The following is a 20,367-nucleotide window of genomic DNA, read 5'->3' on the forward strand; positions in this document are numbered from 1 at the left end:
CTTAATCTGTGTGTTCTTGTATTGAGGACATAAAACCAGGCTGGAGATTTTCACACTTACAAAATGTGTCTCAAAAAAACCTCAAAAAACAAAACAAAACAAAAAACCCAAAACCTAGGGGCGCCTGGGTGGCTCAGTGGGTAAAGCCTCTGCCTTCGGTTCAGGTCATGGTCACAGGGTCCTGGGATCGAGACCCGCTTTGGGCTCTCTGCTCAGAAGGGAGCCTGCTTCCCTCACCCCCCTCTGCCTGCATCTCTGCCTACTTGTGATCTCTCGTTCTCTCTCTCTGTCAAATAAATAAATAAATAAAATCTTTAAAATAAAAGCAAAAACAAAACCCATCCTGCTACATGCTTCCTTAGGCACATAAGTGGTTCAGTATTAAATACCACGAAATTAAGCTGCTGAATCAGAGAGCCCTCCCAGATTCCCTTTTGATAGATACTCCCAAATGGACTGGGCCCTTTACAGAGCAGTAAAAGGATGTGGTGACGAAAGGCCAGATTCCTGAGTTCAAATCTTAGCTCTGCCCCTTCCCAGCTCACCTTTGCTCTGCTGACATTCTTCATCCATAAAACTAAGATAATCGCAGTATCAACCTCATTGTTAGGAAAATGACTTGAGTACGTATAAAGCTCTTCTAAATGGCAGAGTAAGAACTCTGTGTTAATTGCTCTCAGGAGCTTTGGGGTTAAGATCAGTAAAATTACTCAAATATCTTCCTCTTCAATTAGAGAACAGACCAAAAGTTACAGGAGAATTCTTTGAATATTTAGAGCCCTCGACTGTCGCCAAGTTTTCTTCTGGCCAGTCTGCCCCGTTCAGATAGCTGGTGGCGTGGCTGCTGTCAGCAGGAAAGCTGCCGTCAGTTGACAGGGTCAGGGAAGCAATCTCAGTCCACGTGCAGATAACGGGGAACCAGGTCCTCGGGAGCTGGCAGGAAAGCCAGCTGTCACAGTGCTTTCTCACTGGGGACAGCAGGGATTAGTTCTGATTACCCAGCCTAATCCAATGGCCACTGGGTTCCTGCACGCGCTGAGTAACTATGCCTACTATCCCATGTTAGTTAGGGAAGAGTACCCTCCCCAAAGATGGGTTCTGAGAATCTGGGGAGGTTGGTGGGGAGGAGGCGAACAGGCGGGGAGAGACACAATGAACATGTCTTGGGTCCCTTGTATGGGTCAGCCGCCAGGCTGGATGCTTCAGGGACATGATCACATTTAATGCTCACAGCAAAATTATCAAGGCAGGTGTTTTTGCCCACTTCACAGATAATGACTTTAAAGCTTAAGGTAACTTTAAAAGCGTCGATGTAACAAACTTAATTCCTCACTGCCTGTGAGTGACAGAGTGGGGATAGGAGTTCAGGTTTGTTGTAGTTCAAGCATTGCTGTCTTTCTTGGGTATGATTTTTAGGGTTGTGTGTGGGAAGTAGAGGCAAGAAAAGCAGCCCCGGAAAAGATGCTCAATATCATTAGTCATTAGGGAAATTCGAATTAAAAACCGTAATGAATGAGATAGCGTTTCACAATCACTGGAATGGTTATATAACACGATGGGCAGCCCAATGTGGGCAAGGATGTGGAGAAAATCCTCAAGCACGGCTGGTGGGAATGTAAAACAGGACAGACACTTTGGAAGACGGTTTGGCATTTCCTGAAAACGTTAAACAGGAATTGAACAAAAGACTCAGAAATTCCATTCCTGGGTGTCTACCCAAGAGAAATGAAAACATATACCCACCCAAAGACTTGCACACAAATGTTCCTAACAGGATTATTCATAATAACCCCAAATTGGAAATAACCTAAATGTCCATTGGAAACAACCTAAATGTTCAACTAGTGAATAGATAGATAAATGGGGTAAAGCCAACCATAGGAGACTGTGGAGCAACAAAAAGAAGCAAACTTGGATACTGGGTACAAACAGATGAACCTCAAAAGCATTCTAATGAAAGAAACCAAACACAAGAGACCACATATTGTAAGGTTCCACTTATATGAGATATCAAAAAGAAGCCATAAAGACCAAAAATTTCGTGATTGCTGGAGATGGAGGCTGAGGGAAAAACACTGATTAATAATAAATATGCATGAAGGCACCTGGGTGGCTTAGTTGGTTAAGCATCCAACACCTGATCTCGGCTCAGGTCTTGATCTCACAGTCTTGAGTCTGAGTCCCATGCTGGGCTCCATGCTGGATGTGGAGCCTACTTTAAAAAAAATAATAATAAATGTGCACAAGGTTTCTTTTTGGGGTGATGAAAATGTTCCAAAACTGATTGATGGTGATGGTTGTACCACTAGGTAAATTTACTAAAAACATCATTGAAGTAAACACTTAGAAAAGGTGAATCATAGGGGTGTGGGGTGGGTGAGAAAAAAAAAGATGAATTATATGGTATATGCCTCAATAAAGTTAATTTTTAAAATAGAGGCAAGAAGGAGACAAACATTTCATAAGCACATACTACATTCATTGCAGACTTGCAAAAAATTGCAAGCAACCAAAATGTTCATCAGTAGGAATATGGTTACAGTTTATCTGTTGAACGGGATTTTCTACTGAGGGCAATGGGCATTAAAAATGAGTAAGGCAGTTCTGTATGCATTGTTATGAAATGATCTCCAAGGTATATTGTTCAGTAAAATAAAATATAGAAGTGAGTGTAGAGTATGCTATCAATTGTAGAGGCAAAACAAGAAGAATATGCTAATATGCATATTTATACATATAAGGATTCTAAAAACAGACAAGAAACCAGTAACGTGGTTGCTGCCGGGAGGTCCAAGTATCCAAGGAAAGAGGGGTGGGGAACCTGATAAGGACAGTAATTGTCTCTACAGATCCTTTTGGATAATTTAAATTTATACATGTTACCTAAAAAACACAATTTAACTTTTAAATATTAATATTGAACAACTCCATGTGCCTACGGCATGCCTGGCACATATCTGTGCAGACCACGGAGCCCCAGCTGCCTCTTGCTCTGCATGCGGAAGTTGCTTGAACTTTTTTTAAGGTAGAATAGAGCCTTTCCACTAGTACTCCTCTCCTCTGCTACTTAAAATCTATGAGAGTTTCCAATTCTTTAAGGGAGGGCTAAAACAGAGAGCTCAAGGTTCAGTGAAACCTATGAGAGAGTTTAGTATCTCCTTGATTTTACAACTGAAAAATTCCCCTGGGACAGGCAGCTCAAGTGACTTTTCCAAGGTCACACCACTTGTTTGTGGCAGAGCCCCTGATTCTTGATTCTGATTTTCAACTCACTCTGTTCAGAGGACATATTTCTCTGCTGGGGCTATCCTTGTCCTCTCTCAGGGTAATGGAAAGGAGAGATCACGATGCTGGCAACATACAGAGCATGACAGTGCTGCTAATGAGACCAGCTGCTGTGGATTAACTGGTTAACATCACTTTGGTTCGAGGCTGAAGATGGTGGGCTGAAGGCGGTGTCCCATCCAGGCATGGGTCATCAGAGTCCTCACTGTGTCATGAAAACACCCTCTCTCTGGTCCCCTCTCCTCTTGTCCTCTGCTTTCTCTAGGCAACCTGTGTCCCTCTTTAGAGAGAATGTCTGTTTTAAAGTGGACCAAGAGGTGTGCAATTTCAGGCCTCTGCAGAAAAGGGAGCACCCGGGAAAAGCTACCTTCCCTTCTGTCCCCTTCCTGCCTGGGTCGAGGAAGGGGAGCTGTGGGGAGGGCCAGCGTCACCTGGGCCACCTTCATCCACCGCCCTTCCCCCAGCCAGTCAGACGGTCTCAGGAGAAGGCTTTGTGGTTTTGCCTCCATTTGTCTTGTTTCCTGAAAAATTATCTTTATCGTTCATTATCGAATTGTTTTTGGTAAAGGGTGCTTTAGAGGTAAGGAGCACCACCGCCCCTTAGGAAAGCAGGGGAGTAGTACTGCATCCGTGAGTGCATTGCATTCAAACACGGGACTCTCCTACGGGAGATTCTTTTCATTGGTTTGGGCTGAGTTTAAAGCAGGCCCATCCTAAGCTATGAGGTATCCTCGTGACTAAGGGAAGAGATGCTTTGACTTTAGAATATATCCCAAACCTCCTGGCCATTGCCTTGTCCTCACTGCCTTCCCCTAAGCCTCTCCCATCACTCAAGCCTGGGAACCAACATGCGGGACCTCACCCTTCCCGCTTCGTGGGCCCTGATTGGTCCAAATTGGTCACGTACTCTTGCTCAGTGATTGGCTTGTGAACCTAGTTCTAAGCCAATCAGCACGCGGCTCTCTCCAGAAAGTGGTTCAAGAGTCATCCAATCAGCGCAAAGCTCAGGTTTGTAAACAGGAAAAAGAACGCGTGCGGAGCCCCGGGGAGGAGGGTACCATTTGAGACCGTGGAAAGCCAGCTGGAGGTTGAAAGCAAAGCGCAGAGAAGAGCAGAATCTCCCGAAATGCAGAGAACCAGAACCGAGGTCCTGACCGAACCCCTGAACTTTTCTGTTGTGTGAGCAGTACACTCCCGCAGTTGCTGCTGTTTAAGCTAGTCTGAGTTGATTTTTGATTGTTGCTTCTCGAAAGCATACTGAAGCATCCGTACCTTCTCCTCCCTGGCCCATGGCGCCTGAAGTTCCTACCACGGGCCCTCCATTCCACATCTCGTGCGACCTCCCTTTGCCAAGCTACCGGCAGAAGGGAAGCCTTTAAGATTAGACAGATGAATCAAGGAATGCTTCTCCAAGAAAGCTCTGGGGACGCCTAATATAACCACATGAATTTCTGAGCTCCCTTTGGATTTGCCTCCTCTTTCTGGCCTTTGTGTTTTGTTTCGCTTTTTGTTGTTGTTTCCACAGAAAGACCACCTTCCATCTGGTTCTTACGATCAGTCCCACCAGTTTTCAAACCCCAGCTCAAGTGCTAGCTTGTCCTTGAAGCCTGCCCTGACAGCCTCAGCTTGGGGGAAAAACAAAACAAAACAAAACAAAACAGCTGTCTCCCAAATGGTGGACCGCTCATCTCCATGGGCCGGGCCCACAGTCAGTATCCCCCACAAACACACTCACTGTGAGATGTTTGCCTGCAAGCCAACTCCTGGGCTTATCTTTTATAGTCACCCCAGCTCTAGCATACTGTGGCTGGGCCTTCCACATCTCCCGAGAAAGAGGCAAAGTTAGTGACTGAAAAGAATTGGTTTTCCTCAGGAATTACAGGCCAAAGAACCAGCTAAAGCAATGGTTCTCAGGTGTGGTCCCTGGACCACGCCATTGGCATCACCTGGGGACTGGCCAGCACTGCAAATTCTTGGGACCTTCAGAACCAGAAACTCTGGAGGAGGGACCCAGTAACCTGCATTTTAACAAGCTCTCTGGATGCTGTTGCACTTTATAGTTTGAGAACCAGTGGAGTAGAAGAAAATCTTGAACTACCAACTGAGGAGCAAATGAGCCTGGTTATCCAAGAGCAGGACCGAAGTGAAGATCAAGGTGAGTTGTGGGTCCTTTTCTCTTCTGGAGGTTGGGCATTTATTCTTTCCTTTTTGCCAACCCTAAGATGATATGCTTACCTTCTCCCAAGTTTCTTTACATTTCTGAATTTCTAGATTTCTTTTTTTGGTAGAATTAAACCCAGAATAACAGGATTCCTTGGGGATCTGTCAGTAGCTCAAACAAAGAATTTATCAGGCTACTCTGGTGTGCCAGGCCAGAAGCTGTGGCATAGCTCAGTAAAGATAGTGCAGTGATAAAGATGTGGATAGCTTTCTTTGGAGCAGTTCCATGAGGCCTGCTTGTGACCCTTGTCTGCTCCATCCCTCTGTGCCTGACTCGCCCTCACTCCAGAACCAGGAAGCATCCTGTTCGTTATGCACTTCCATGACTGACCTCGAAATTTCATGGCTCCTGAAATGTCCACCCAGTCACTGTCTCCACTCAGCCGCTATGGCCAGCCCACTTCAGTCTCACGTGCCCTCACTCCATTCTGCCTCTGTCCAAGCAAAAAGGGATCAGTGAAAGGCACAGCTAGAACCTTTGACAAAAGACTGGATTTGTGCCTTAATTTTCATAATCATCACAGAGATATCACCTTGTATGCATGGATTTAACTTGACCCTCCATTCCTATGAATTATGAGAACTCATATAAATACAGTACTGATATATACTAAGAAGTATCAGGCCAGATGATATTGAGAAATCGCTGCCTCTCCTTTTAGATAATATATGCCCCATCAACCATTTCCAAACAAAAAATAGCTTTTCTTATTTATCATAGATGTGTTCTTAAATATAGTCCCTTTTGTTTTGGTCTCAAACACACTGTTTTTAAGGTCAGAAGATTCCTCGAAAAATCTAATTTCCTATGTTATTTTTGTTTGATCATGGCATCAAAAATGTGTTGCTTCTGCTGCTTTAATAGTTTGCATTATGAAAGCATTTGGAAGTTTTAGCCAAAAAAGAGAAAGAGAGAGAGGGGTTTTTTAAAATTAACCAAGAAGAACTGGCCTTTGGGGAGAAGCTAGGATGTAACACATACCTTAGGTACATTTACTCATGTCCCCATCACTCCTGTCAGATTGGATGTTGCTATCATCATTTTATAGATGAGAAGTTTAGACAAGCTGGGAAACTGGGCTAGAGTCAGGATTTGATTGGAAATCTGACTCTAGAGCCTAGACTTTACTCAGCACCCCTGCTTCCCCCGCGCATCCACCCAGGTGACAACACCCACTGTTTCCTGCTTGCATAGGCTCATATCTACATGTAGGTGTGCATGGGGTGCTTAAAAATGAATTAGATGGGGGCCGGGGGAGGATAATTTTTGCAGTTGACAAAAACAGGAATTCCACCCGACCCAAAAGTATGCCCCAAACTGTGACTGTTTTTGTAAAACTTCAAAATAACTTTGGCACTAGACTTGTTTTAAATCCTGATTTCCCAGATCTGAACATGCTTATTGACCATCAGTGCCTGATAATACAGGATTTGTCAGTTTGTTGATTGAGGTCACTCCCAGCATCCTGGATTTTGGTACCAAAGCCTCACAGCAATTTACCCTTAGTAAAAAAAATCTTCTCTTTCCATTCCTGGTTACTTAAGCTTCCAAAATGAAGGATACCTTTGCTTCAGGAAAAGGTTGGCAAAGGGAAATATTAGAGCAGAAGCAGCTCTAAATGATGTTCTTGCTTTTATCTATTTTTAAATGCTTGCCAGATGTCTGCAACTGACACCCTCAATCAGTGGTTTTCAAGTTGAGATGTGTTCATCAAAATGCAATGTGACAGTGGTGCCATTTTATTGGTGGATTGACTTTTTGCCTTAGATTTTTAAAGATTCCGTTTAACAACTAGAGTACAAGGTCATGCCTATAGTTAACAATACTGTATTGTACACTTTAAAATTCATCAGGATAGTAGATGTCATGCTAAGTATTCTTCAATTTTAAAAAAAAGTCGGGGGAGAGAGGAAAGCAAATCTATCTAATGACTCAATGAGTGTCTGCGTCAGCCATCTTGAAATGCTTGATAGCTTTTCAGCAACTTGCATTCTGGGTGTCATTCTGAGCCTACCCAGAGAGTAGGGATTTTCAATCATTCATATAATTCAAGCAATAACTTTTGACTAAAATCCTCAAATATTCCAAGCAAAAGGATCTGGGGCCTGAGTTACCTGGGTAATTACTTCAGTTTTTCAGGTTACTTTGCAAAGCCTTTGCGGATCACTCCTTTGAGTCATCCTATATGTTTGTTTTCTATACGTGTTGAGAGAGCCCTGATGTGAGAGAGTCTATTTTAATTGATGCCAGGTCAAAATAAACAGACAAGAAAAATATTTCCAAAAAAGGGTCTCAATGGACCTAAACTACAAATGATAATTTGACCACTTTAAAACCCTAGATAGCCAAATATGCCAGACAGCCCCTCCTTGTTCCTTCCTGTCCTAGGTCCTAAGGAAACCATCGGCTTTGTTCCTTACTGCAGATAATGCAAACAACTACATATTTAAAGCGCAGCCATTCCTTATGTAAAAACCAAAGGCTAGATACTTACTTTTCAATACCTTTTATCCAAGAGACGTGATAAGAGGACTGGCTCGGCTATGGGCTCCCCGGGCTGTGTGGGAGGTATTCACTGGGTGTCCCTGCTCCTGGGACAGGGGATTCAGAGAAGTTACCAGGTTCGGGGTCTTTTCCACGTTCGGGTCAAAGCACAGTTGGGTCTGTTTCCAGAAAAGCTCCTATCTTCCTAAGAGGGAAAATTCCGTTCCCCGGGGAACTTCTGGAAGAAGACATTTTTTTCCTCTGCCCTTGAATGAACTAGGTCATTGCTGAAGCTGGAGAATATTTTTTAGCATCCCTGTGATGAAACTTGAGGGCTGTTTCTGCAGGAGGTGTGACACTTGTTGACGCCGCCGGGGAGGCCCTGGCAGAGGGGGCTGGTGAAATGCAGCTCCAGTGAGCTGACGAAACGCAGAGGAGCTGTCCCCGAGGCTCTGTCCCTGAGGCTTGGGACACTGAGCACTGCTCTCAGGGCTGTGCAGGACCTCAGGTTTAGTGCCTTGCCTCTTAGAAAAGCAGAATCTTGCTGTCTGATAAGGTCTGTGAGGCCAGAGTAACATGGGCAGTTCTCATACCAAGAATACAAGGCATCTGAAGCACACGTAGGAAACCGGTGTAGGGGGTGCAAAGGGGTGGAGGGGAGGAGAAAGAAGAGGCATGATGTTGTTCGTTTAGAACTGGCGTTACAGTCGTTCTCTGAAGTTCTCTGAAAAACGCAGAAACCACTGCAAGGCAGGATCCGCCCTCCTCCCTCCCCCTGTCATGGTCCTCCCCCCACACCCCTCCCTCCCTTCCTCTCTCTCTCTCAATCTCTCTCTCTCTCTCTCTCACACACACACACACACACACACACGCACACACATTTTCTCTCTTCCTATTTTGACCATAGTAGTAAGAAGAGAGGAAGCACACCTTAGAAGAACCCCCACCCCCAAATCCGTCAAACTGTCAAGAATTGTTCATGTTACATACCAAAGTAGAATTTGTCACGGGGGCATTTCTTTTATTGAATTTTGTCCAAGTCCAAGACAGAAGATTAAAAAAAAAATCCAGACGTGTTCTTCTGTAACTACTTTGTTTCTCTGGAAAAGTGTGTGCCACACCTGGAAACGGACAGCTTGGAAAGAAACGTCTCAGGACACTCACAGAGACGGCTAAAATTAGCAGCTCTGAGTGGGTGACTTTGAAAGGGACAGAACTGGATATATTCACTCTGTACCGGGCAGCGGAATCCTCAAAAGCAGACTGTTCTTACACAGTGCAACATATGCATCACTACACCAGGAAGGAATGAAATTTTTCACAAGAAGAAAAGTCATCATCTAAAGTTATTAAATATCAAGAAGTATACGGCTGATGTGTTCTGTTTCTCAGTTTTCTGAAAGCTGAGAGACTCTAAAGTATAATGACTGTCTCGTTGGGAACACATCTATGAAAGGCAACCACGTGTAGAAATTACCACTCCTTGGTGACGGTGGCCATCGGCTGGTTTTATTTAAAGCTGGATCCTCTTCACAGAGGCTCCTTCCAAGTAAAAGGAGAGAACATTAAGTTAAGAGAGCAGATAAGAGGAAGGTGTGATGATAAAAAATAAACAAAAGTTATCACGCAGCAACAGGATAGGATAAAGACAAAAGGGATCCAATGTGCCAGTGCGGTAGACAGACGTATACGGTCATGAGAGAATTGTTGCCTGGGAGTTCTTAAATGGAAAAGCTGACACTCATTATGAAACTTGTTTTTGTTCCTGACAAACAGTCAGTGCCTAGCATTCATCTTCTATAAAATAAGTTTAAGGAACAGAGGATTAAAATATACATTTATATGTATATTTATATTTATATGTGTTATAGATAATAGATTTGCCTAGATATGTTTTATTGCTTATCTCATTAACCTGCAGCCATAGAATTTCTGTTTTAATCTTAGGTTTGGGGGACAGGAACAGAAGACAATCAGAAGCAGACCTTGGGGTTGAACTCAATGAGGCCAGGACACTGAATTTTCTGTGATTATTCAAAGAGGGGATGGAAGGCTTAAAGTTCTAAAGAGAAAAAGGAGGGCATATATTTGTGCCCCTTTAACAGCATCCCAAAATACCTGAGTTTGTGATTAAAAAGGAAGACCTAACGATGTGTAGCATCATTCCAGGTCAAGTCGTATGGCATAGAAGAAAATACATGTAAGTTACCTCTTTTTCTGAAACTAGAGGAGGAAAAACAAAACCCTCCTTTTGTAAGGGGACTGTCCATCTGAAGAGCAGAGTTGGAAATGTATTTCTTATCAGATGGCTTTAACTGCTTCTCTCAAAGGCCTTTGGGGCTTGGTTATTTTCTTGGCTTCTCAAATGAATGGGTACCTCGCAATTCCTTGGCTACTCTAGGCTTGCTGGGGACCAGACCTAGTCAGTTCCCAACTAATCTGAATATTTAAAGCCAATTCATTAGGTTCTCAAGCTTCTTTTCACTCCCATAAATTGGGCTTGAATTGGTACGTGAGGAGTTTATCTTCTCATTTTATCCCTCCTGGCAGAGAAGGCCCTCAAATGTCTGTATCTAATGGTAGGAGTGATGAATGCCCTTTCCAGCAGAGCACATTCTTGGCGGAGGCTTGGTACCAATCACATGTTAGGTCAGATCAGATTTTCTGCCAGGGTCCTTTGGCCAAGCTTGAGCTGAGACAGCCACTCCAGCTTCAGGGCACAGTCAACATTTGGGGAGAGTCCCCCACCACTGAGAGCATCAGCTTGGGTTCCCTCTCTCAACAGTCCATCCCTACCTAGGGTCCAGGGGTTCTCATAGTTTCTGCACTGTGTGTGGCATCTTGTTCGGTGGACATGACCCAAATCCAACTCTCGCAACCTGTATTGCCAATCAGGTAGGTCAACTCAACAGGCATTTTGATCCCTTAAGTCCGGTGGCAACAGAAATATCAGTGTAAATGGGACTGAGTTCTCTCCTGATGTTTTTCATACCAGGTAGCAGACAAAATTCTTTGTGAGAATATGAAGTTTTAAAAATATATGCAAAAAGCGTTCTTGGCTGGCTCGGTCAGTGGAACATGCAACTCTTGATCCTGGGGCCGTGAGTTCAAGCCCCTTGCTGGGTGTAGAGGTTACTTAAAATCTTCATAAAAAATATTTACAAAATAACTTTTAAAATGCAATTTTCTCTGAATTCATATATCTAAGAGGGGCTTTTCCAAATATATGAATGTAGTTTAGGAGTTATATTTCATTTTCTCCCTGAGTCTCAAATAATAAATGGGAATCAGGTTCACAGAGCACCTTACAGAAGTATTTAATCCATCATGTTCCCAAAGTACCATATTTCAGCTTCCTAAAACCACAAGGATCAAAACTAGGGTAAAATTCCATTTAACTAAATATGAAAGTCTAGCTAACTGCAAAAAAATATCCAGATTTCAACTTCCAAGATAAAATTCTGGCACAGCTTTAATTTTAAAAACAGACATTTTTTTTTAAAAAAGCATTACAACTCTCAGAAGAGGAGCAAAATTCCAATTTTCGTAAATATGTATGCTAAGCCATAAGTCCAATATCACAATTACTAAGTAAAATTAATTAGTTGAACAATGCATGGAAATTAAAGTTCTAAAACATACTTGTGTATGCTGTTTAAACTATTTTATAAAATTTTCCTTTTTAAGGCTTTACTTCTGATTCTAACAGAGGTAAAGGTAAACTCTTTATTGGTAATCCTTGATATTTTGATTTTGAAATATCCCAGTACCCAGAGAAGCCACCATTTTGATATATTTCCTTCTATCTCTTTCATTTTCCCCTTTCTGGGCGCTTATATACTCAGAAAGTGACTTTAATGGGTGAAAACTGTGAACATTTTAAGGTTTTGAAACATATTGTCAGATCAAACGCTAGTAGTTTCCACCAGCAGGTCTGAGCCCACCCATCTCACCAAGAGGGCAACGTCTGGCACTAAGCACATCACTGAAAAAGTCTGGCTAATATAAGAAACAACACTGGTATTTTAATGTACATTTCTCTGCTTACTAATAAGGCTCGGTATTGACTCATGAGTTCATTGGCCTGTTTTCTTTTACTGATTGTCTCCTTAATTTTTTTGGTTAACTTTGAGTATTTTCCTTTGACACATATAAAAGTATTTCATATGTAATTTGCTGGATATGGGCCCTATCTTCCAATTTATGGTTTTCCGTTTTATTTGTGAAGTTCTGATATACAGAACCTATGAATTTATACTAAAAATGATCTCGCAGTGAGGAAGGAAGGAGGAATTGTTGTTTCATGAGTTCTGAGTTTCAGTCTTACAAGATAAAGGAGTTCTGGAGCTCTGTTTCACAACAATGTGAATGTACTTAACACTCCTGAGTTGCACACTTAGAAATGGCAAATGTTGTTATTTTTTTTTTAATGACAACAGAAAAAGAAATCTTTTTCCTATAGTTTCTTCCTGGGCATCTAAAGCGTCCATCTCTCTACGTACTTACCCACTGTCCATGCTCCTCCAGGCAGAGCACAGAGTAGAGCTGGGTCTGAAGCAAGCCCTTCTCCCTTTTTCATGTTACTTCATCTGTGCTAATATCCTGGGTTAGTTTGTGTCTTTTTCATTAACCCACATATCTGAGATTCTCAGTTTCCTTGCTGCTGTCAGGACTTCTACCCTTTACAACTAAGAGACTGATATGGCTAGGATTTTGATTTGGAAACTACATTTCCCCCTCATTAAAAATATAATGAAATGGGAGTTAAGACCTTTAGCTCTGACTGAATAAAGAGGCTGGAAGAGCTTCTCCCTCGAAAGCAACTATAAAGATAGATAATACAAAAAATAAAAAAAGAAAGATTGGGTGATACAGACAAGCAGCCAAAACCAAACCAAACCCCCAGTGAATATTCTACTTAATGGTGACAGAATTACTGTTATTAACATTATTATTATTATTGGTATTTCCCTAATATCAGGGGAAAATCAAGATGTGACTCTTGCTACATCTATTCAACAATGTACAAGAAGTTCTAGGCAGGGCAGTAAAGAAAAAAATCATTAAAGCATCCATACTGGAAGAAAAGAAGTAAAAGATGCTATAGTAAATCCCAAGGATTCAGCAGACAAGCTGCTACAACTAATAAACAAGGTTAGCAAAATCACAAGATGTAAGTCAATATACAAAAATCAATTTTATTTCTATATATGAACAATTCAAAAATAAAATTAAACAATTCCATTCACAATAGTATCAATAACTCCTAACTCTAGGGAAAAAACTGAGGGTTGCTGTAGGGGAGGTGGGGGGATGGGATAACCGGGTGATGGGCATTAAGGAGGGCACATCATAGCATGAGCACTGGGTGTTATACGCAACTGATGAATCACTCAATTCTACCCCTGAAACTAGTAATACGCTCTATGTTAATTCAATTGAATTTAAATTTAAAAATACTTAGAAGCAAAAGACATGTGTACTAAAAACTATATAAAACACTGAAAAGAGAAAGTAGGTTAGGTTAAATGAGACAGTCCACATTTACAGACTGGGAGACTCACTACTGTCAAGGGTACCATTCTCCCCAAATTGATCTATATACAACACAATCCCCATCAAAATCCCAGAAAGGTTTTTGTAGAAATTGACAAACTGATCCTAAAATTTCTATGGAAAGGCAATGGAATTAGAACAGTCAAAATAATTTTGACAAAAATTAACAAAGTTGGAGAACTTATATTCCGGGATTTTAGAAGTTACTTAGAAGCCAGAGTAATCAAAACTGTGCAATCTGGCCAAACCATCATATAGAGGGATAGTCTGTATAGATATATCAGAATTAAGAATCCAGAAACCTTTACATTTATGGTAACTGATTTTTGGCAAAAATAATAACCAAGATAATTCAACAAAGGAAAGAATAGCACCATTTCAATGAATGGTGCTGGGACAATTGGATATCCATATGCAAAAAAAAAAAAAAAAAAAAAATCTGAACTTTGAAACTTACCTTATCCCACACACAAAAATTAACTCAAAATGGCTCACAGGGGACACCGGGGTGGCTCAGTTAGCTGAGCATCTGACTCTTGGTTTTGGCTTGGGTCATGATTTTAGGGTCATGGGATCGAGCCCTCCAACAGGCTCTGCATTGGGGGTGGAGCCTGATTGGGATTCTCTCTTTCCCTCTCCCACTCCTCCCACCCCCGCCTTGTGCTCGCTCTCTCTCACACACAGAACTAAATGTAAATAATTGTGACAATCATAAACTTCTAGAGGAAAACACAGGAGGAAACTGTGACTTTGGGTTATGCAAAGAGTTCTTATATCACTTGTCCTTTCCACTAAGCATGATCCATAAAAGTAAAAATTAGAAAACTGGGTTTCATCAAAATTAAGACCTCTTTTACTTCAAAAGACATCATTGCACACCATATATTGGGAGAAAATATTTGCAAATCATTTATCTCATAAGGGACCCATATATGGAATATGTGTGTGTGTATGTGTGTGCAGATACACATGTATGTATATTCAACAACAGACTGACAATCCAATTAAATAGGCAAAAGACTTGAATAGATGTTTCACCAAAGAAAATATACAGATGGCTAATAAGCACATGCAAGGATGTTCAGTATCATTAGTCATTAGAGAAACACAAATACCACAATGAGATACCACGGCACACCCAGTACGATGGCTGTTAACAAAAGAGACAGACAATACCAAGTATCCTTGAGGATGTGCAAAAATTGGAGCCCTCTTACAATGCTGATGGGAATATAAAATGGCACAGCCCATTTAGAAAAGAGTTTGGCAATTTCTTAAAACATTAAACATATCCTTACCATATAACCTAACCCAGTAATTTCACACCTGGGTATCTACCTATGAGAAATGAAAATCATGTCCCAACAAAATCCTGCATTCCAAAAACTAGAAACAATCCAGGTCCCTGACAACCAGAAAATGGGTAAAACAAATTATATGGCATACCCATACTTATGGTAGAATATTATTCAACAACAAAAAAGAAAGGACAAATTGGTAGATGCTACAACTTACAATAAATTCAATATTATGCTAAGTAAAAGAAGCGAAACACATAGGAGTACTTTTGAGTACTTATTCCTTTTATATAAAATGTCCCCAAAAAGGCAAATTTATAGATACAGAAAACATATCTGTTGTTTTCTAGGTCTGGAGGTGAGTGGGGTTTTAGCTGCAAAAGACCATGAAGGGGAGCAGCTGGGTGGCTCAGTTGGTTGAATGTCCAACTCTTCATTTTGGCTCGGGTCATGATCTCAAGGTCTTGGGATCAAGCCCCACGTTGGCTCCACACTCAGCAGGGACTCTGCTTAGAATCCTCTCCCTCTCCCTCTCCCTCTCCCTCTCCCCCACTCATGCATGAATGCTTGCTCGCCTGCACTCTCTCTCTCTCAAATAAATAAATCTTTTTTTTAAAAGGGTGTGAGGGAACTTTTTGGAGTGATGGAAATGCTCTAGAACTGGATTGTAGTAATGGTTGCACAACTTCAGGTATATTAAAAATCACTGAATTGTACACTAACAATGAAAGAATTTTACGTAAATTATACTTCAGTAAAGCTGCTTAAAAAATAGACTGAAGCAGTTAATGGATCCCTTGTCTACCCTTTTAAAATGACTTTTATTTGTACTTTATTATTTTTCCATTTTTCCCAACTTTATTGGGGTACAATTTATATATGGTTTGCAAATATTTTCTCCTGTTCTGTAAGTTGCCTTTTCACTCTGTTGATTGTTTCCTTAGCTGTACAGAGCTTTTTCGTTTGATGTAGTCTTTCTAGTGCATTTTTGCTTTTGGTGTCATATCCAAAAAAAACATTGCCTGGATCAATGTCAAGAAGTTTGTTCCCCTGTGTTTGCTTCTAGGAATTTTATGGTTTCAGATCTTACATTCAAATCTTCCACCCACTTCAAGTTGCTTTTTGTATATGGTGACAGATAAGGGTCCCGTTTCATTCTTTTGCATATGGAGATCCAGTTTTCCCAACCCTGTCCGTCTCTCATTGTGTTTCTGAGTGTCCTGACCAAACATGAATTGACTGTAATGACGGGGTTTCTTTCTGGGCTCTCTACTCTGTTCCATTGATCTCTGTGTCTGTTTTTGTGCCAATATCATACTGTTTTGATCACTATAGCTTTGTAACATAGTTTGAAATCAAGACCAGTGATGCCTCCAGGTTTGTTCTTCTTTCTCAAAATTGCTTTGCTATTCAGGGTCTTTTGTGGTTGCATGAATTTTAGGATTGTTTTGCCTGTTTCTATTTTTTTTTTTAAATGTCCTTGGGATATTTATAAAGTCTGCATTGAGAGGTGAGAAGATCATGAGACTCTTGATCTTGGGGTCATGTGTTTGAACCCCGTGTTGGGTATAGAAATAACCTAAAAACAAAAGCTTAAAAAAAAAAAAAAGAAGATTGCATTGAATCTGTAGATCACTTTGGGTAGTATGGACATTTAACAATATTAATGCTTCTAATCTATGAACACGAGATGTCTTTCCATTTAATTGTGCCTGCTTTAGTTGCTTTCATCGGTGTTTCATAGTTTTCAGTGTACAAGTCTTTTACCTCCTCAATTAAATTTACTCATAAGTATTTTATTTTCTTTGGCACTATTGTAAATTGAGTTGTTTCTTCATTTCCTTTTCAGATAGTTTGGTATTAGTGTGTAGAAATTCCAATGATCTTTGTATGTTGTTTTTGTATCCTGCAACCTCACTGAATTTATTTATTAATTCTAACAGTTGTAGGTTTTTTGGTTTTTTGTTTTTTGTTTTTTTTGGAGGAGTCTTTAGGGCTTTCTACATATAAGATGATCACATTATCTGCAAACAGATCATTTTCCTTCCTCCTTTCCAGTTTGGATGCCTTTAACCTGACCTTTATTCTAGAGTCATGTCAACGAACAGACCTACTGGATAAACCTGTGACTTTGAATGATTACTTCGGATCTCAATTGCTATGAACCCAAGAAACAGATACCTAGTGAATAAATCCTCCTGAACATGATATTCCTCATGACGGATACCCAGAGAGCCAAAAGTCTAAGACAAGAATTAGCACCAGCCACCTGGTGTAACACTTGCTCTTTTGACAGGGTCATTATGCCACTCTCTTATGCAACAAGGCAGCATATGAGCCCGTCCTCCAACAAACGTAAAGGTAGCAGGGGAAATGGTGTGCTCCTGGACAGAAAGAGCTCTTGTGTTCCTTTACCGCAGATCTCCGGCAGGGAGGTAGCTTTGAGACCTGAATGCCCAAGATTCTGCATTTGTAACAATGACTTTAAAAGCATAGTAAGACTTACATGATCTTACATCAGGGTTTTTGGCAAACTCCTATGTTTCCTATTCCTACCACTTACTTTGATAGCTGCGTGGTCAGTTAAGGGATGAGTCAATTCTACCTAATTGATAAATGAGCAGGAAACGTTTAAGTTCCTTAAGGGGAGCAAAATTTCACAAAAGAGGTTTCCTCCAAATCACAGCTTTCTGAAGCAGTCTACCCCTGTTGCCTCCTCTCCCTTTCTTGAACTCCAGGGTCCTGTCCAAGCTTCATGCAGTTTTGTCCCTTTCCGTGTGTAAAAGATTCACGTGGCTGAGTTCTGAGCTTGGTGTTGCCAGTCAAGCAGACTCCCCTTTTGCTGCCACCATCAGAGGGCTTGTGACTACAGCCTTGAAAACATGACCCTTCTTTCTATTTCACAGATACTTTTCTCATTAGGTGTCCACACTGGTCTTCCCAAGAACACAAAGAGAACCTTCCTGCAGGGTGAAAGAGAGTCATCTCTGACCTGCAAGTTGTGACTGCATATGAAGTAACGACATAGCAACCAGTTAAACTTTGTGTTACACGGGCACTTCTCCATATGCCTTTACTCCATGAGGGTTAATTTGAGTCCATTTTTTTCTGTCCAGCTCCCCTCACCCCTAAGTGATGGGACCATAGCAGTAGCCCACCAGCCTCCTCTTTCCATATCTATCACGGTCATCCCCACTACCCAGCACCACAGCCACCACAGGCAAAGGCTACCAACAAAACAGACTTCAGACCAGTCTTCTAGAAACACTGTTGTTTATTTATATCTCTCCCTTGCTAATAAACCTTCAGTGATCCTGCATCATTAACAGAATAAAGCTAAACATCTCAGGTGGACATTCCCAAGTCCTCTATTGTCCCATGATGAGAGCTGGCCCAGAAGTAAGTTCTGAGGGAAATGTAGGTCTCGGTTCTGGATGGGTCTGCTCCTCTGTGAGGAGGGTATGAGCCTTGTATTCAAACATTCATCCTGCCCGGGTTCCTCAGCTTTCTGATCCATACCAGCCATCCCCTCACACCAGTGGATGGGTAACGATCAGAGTTTAATCAATGACACAGACTGTCAATGGCACATGTCACTGACTCCTCCGAGACTTCTCAAAGAGAATTTATTCTCTACCGGCATTAAGCTGGACCACATGAGCTACGACAGTAATACCTTGACCAGTAAGTCGAAATGCTTTCACTGACCTCTGCTCCCTCCGCCATAGGCACTCTGCTCCCACCAATACACCTACAACCTGAACACAATATCTTGTAACCCTGTGCGCCAGTCATTCACCTCCTCGTGGCCCAGCTTGAGGGGCACCTCCTGTAGACAAGCCCCCAGCAGGCCCCCCGATCCAGCACTTCTGCGCCCACCTTCTCTGAACGGACTTGCCACCCATTCGTTCGGGCACTTTGAATTCCTGGAATTCTTTTATTTTATTTTTTTTAGATATTATTTATTTATTAGACACAGAGAGAGAGATCATAAGTAGGCAGAGAGAGGCAGAGAGAGAGAGGAAGGGAAGCAGGCTCCCTGCTGAACAGAGAGCCGGATGTGGGACTTGATCCCAGGAGCCTGAAACCATGAACCGAGCCGAAGGCAGAGGCTTAACCCACTGAGCCACCCAGGCGCCCCAAGTTCCTGGAATTCCTAAAGTCAGTGTGGTGATGGTGAAGATTTTTTAACGATTCGGGCAGGAAGACCGCGCTAGGCTGTGCTAATTTCCTCTCTGGAAATGCACCCTGGCCCAGAGGAGGAGGGTAAAGCTGCCACAGCCAAGTGCATTTTGCTGCCACCTCCGACTACTTGGTCTGTGTAGTTTCCTCAGCTACACTCGGGGAGTCTTGGAGGACTGAGGCCATCGTTCCGTTTCCTGTGGTTCTGGCCCAGGAGGGCACGGTCGATGCCGCGCCTGGAACCAGCTGTGCTGTGGACGTGCTTTGTGGAGCTACACCTGTCTAGACTTACCTGAGACGCATTTTAGACTTCTTTCTGCTCCATTCCACTTCCAGCCTAAGAGGAGCAGAGGATCCCTCTTTGCTAGAAGAACAAAAATAACTGCAGGGACTTCACGATTACCTAATCCAACTTCCTCTTTTTACCCAAATTACATATTCTGACAAGCCCAGATTCAGACATAGTCAAAGATGAGGGGCAGGGAATAGAGAATAAGTCTGCTCTATTCTGAAAGCTGCACCATTAAAATGAATTAATTCCTGGGCGCCTGGGTGGCTCAGCTTATATTAAGCATCTGCCTTCCGCTCAGGTCATGATCCCAAGGTCCTGGGAGTGAGCCCCGCATTGGGCTCCCTGCTCCACAGAAAGCCTGCTTCTCCCTCCCTCACTCCCCCTGCTTGTGTTCCCTCTCTCACCTTCTCTCTGTCTGTCAAATAAATAAATAAAATCTTCTAAAAACTAAAAAATAATAAAATAAAATAAAATAATTCCTGATGATGAGCAAACCATTTGTCCTGCTGCTGACATAATCAGCTAATACTTGAGCCAGGACGTCCCATTACCCACTGTCTGGCCAGCCCCTTTCACTGCAAATAAAATGTCTCAAACCCTAAAAGCACCGAGGATTTCCTCATTTTAACCTTCCCCCATACAGGAAAGCTGAAATACCATAACGACGTAGCTTTCCATTTTGATCATTGACATAGCAACTTAATTAATTAATTAATTTACTTCACTCAAGTGTTGAAAATAACAATCACTGTCAACCCTGTAGTTTTCTCGGGGGTTAACTCTCCCCCCAACCGCTCTGTAAGCTTTATGAGAAACACCTGCTGGCCCCACAGCTCCAGCAGTTAGCTCAGTGCCGGGCTGGCGATGGCTCAAGCCATCGGTCAAGTCATTGACCGAATGAATGGACGGGTCTTAGATAACAGAGCCTTCTCATGGCAGTATGTCTGCTCATGCTCTCCCAAAGGACTAACTTCCTGAAAGGCAGGTAACATCAACTGCGGTTATTCTGGGAAGCCCAGCACCAGCTCCAGGAAACACCGAAACTTTTG

General features: G+C 42.1%; 1 protein-coding gene across 4 annotated transcripts in view; it reads right to left on the reverse strand.

Annotated features, from left to right (window-relative positions):
• Positions 1–9,127, reverse strand: part of ALPK2 (alpha kinase 2) — a 114,936-nt gene extending 105,809 nt beyond the window's left edge. The window contains exons 1-2 of one of the 4 annotated variants that reach the window (XM_004745559.3): positions 8,981–9,124; positions 8,001–8,599 (exon numbers count right to left, since the gene is read on the reverse strand). The gene's annotated coding sequence lies outside the window, so the exon portion shown is untranslated. Of the gene's footprint in view, positions 1–8,000; positions 8,698–8,980 lie in introns of those variants that run through there. The other 3 variants (XM_013052747.2, XM_004745560.3, XM_013052745.2) reach the window with 3 other exon arrangements.
• Positions 9,128–20,367: the final 11,240 nt, after the last annotated feature.

Source organism: Mustela putorius, unplaced genomic scaffold, assembly GCF_011764305.1.
Source record: "Mustela putorius furo isolate JIRA1106 unplaced genomic scaffold, ASM1176430v1.1 tig00003858_pilon_pilon_pilon, whole genome shotgun sequence".
Classification (NCBI taxonomy): domain Eukaryota; kingdom Metazoa; phylum Chordata; class Mammalia; order Carnivora; family Mustelidae; genus Mustela; species Mustela putorius.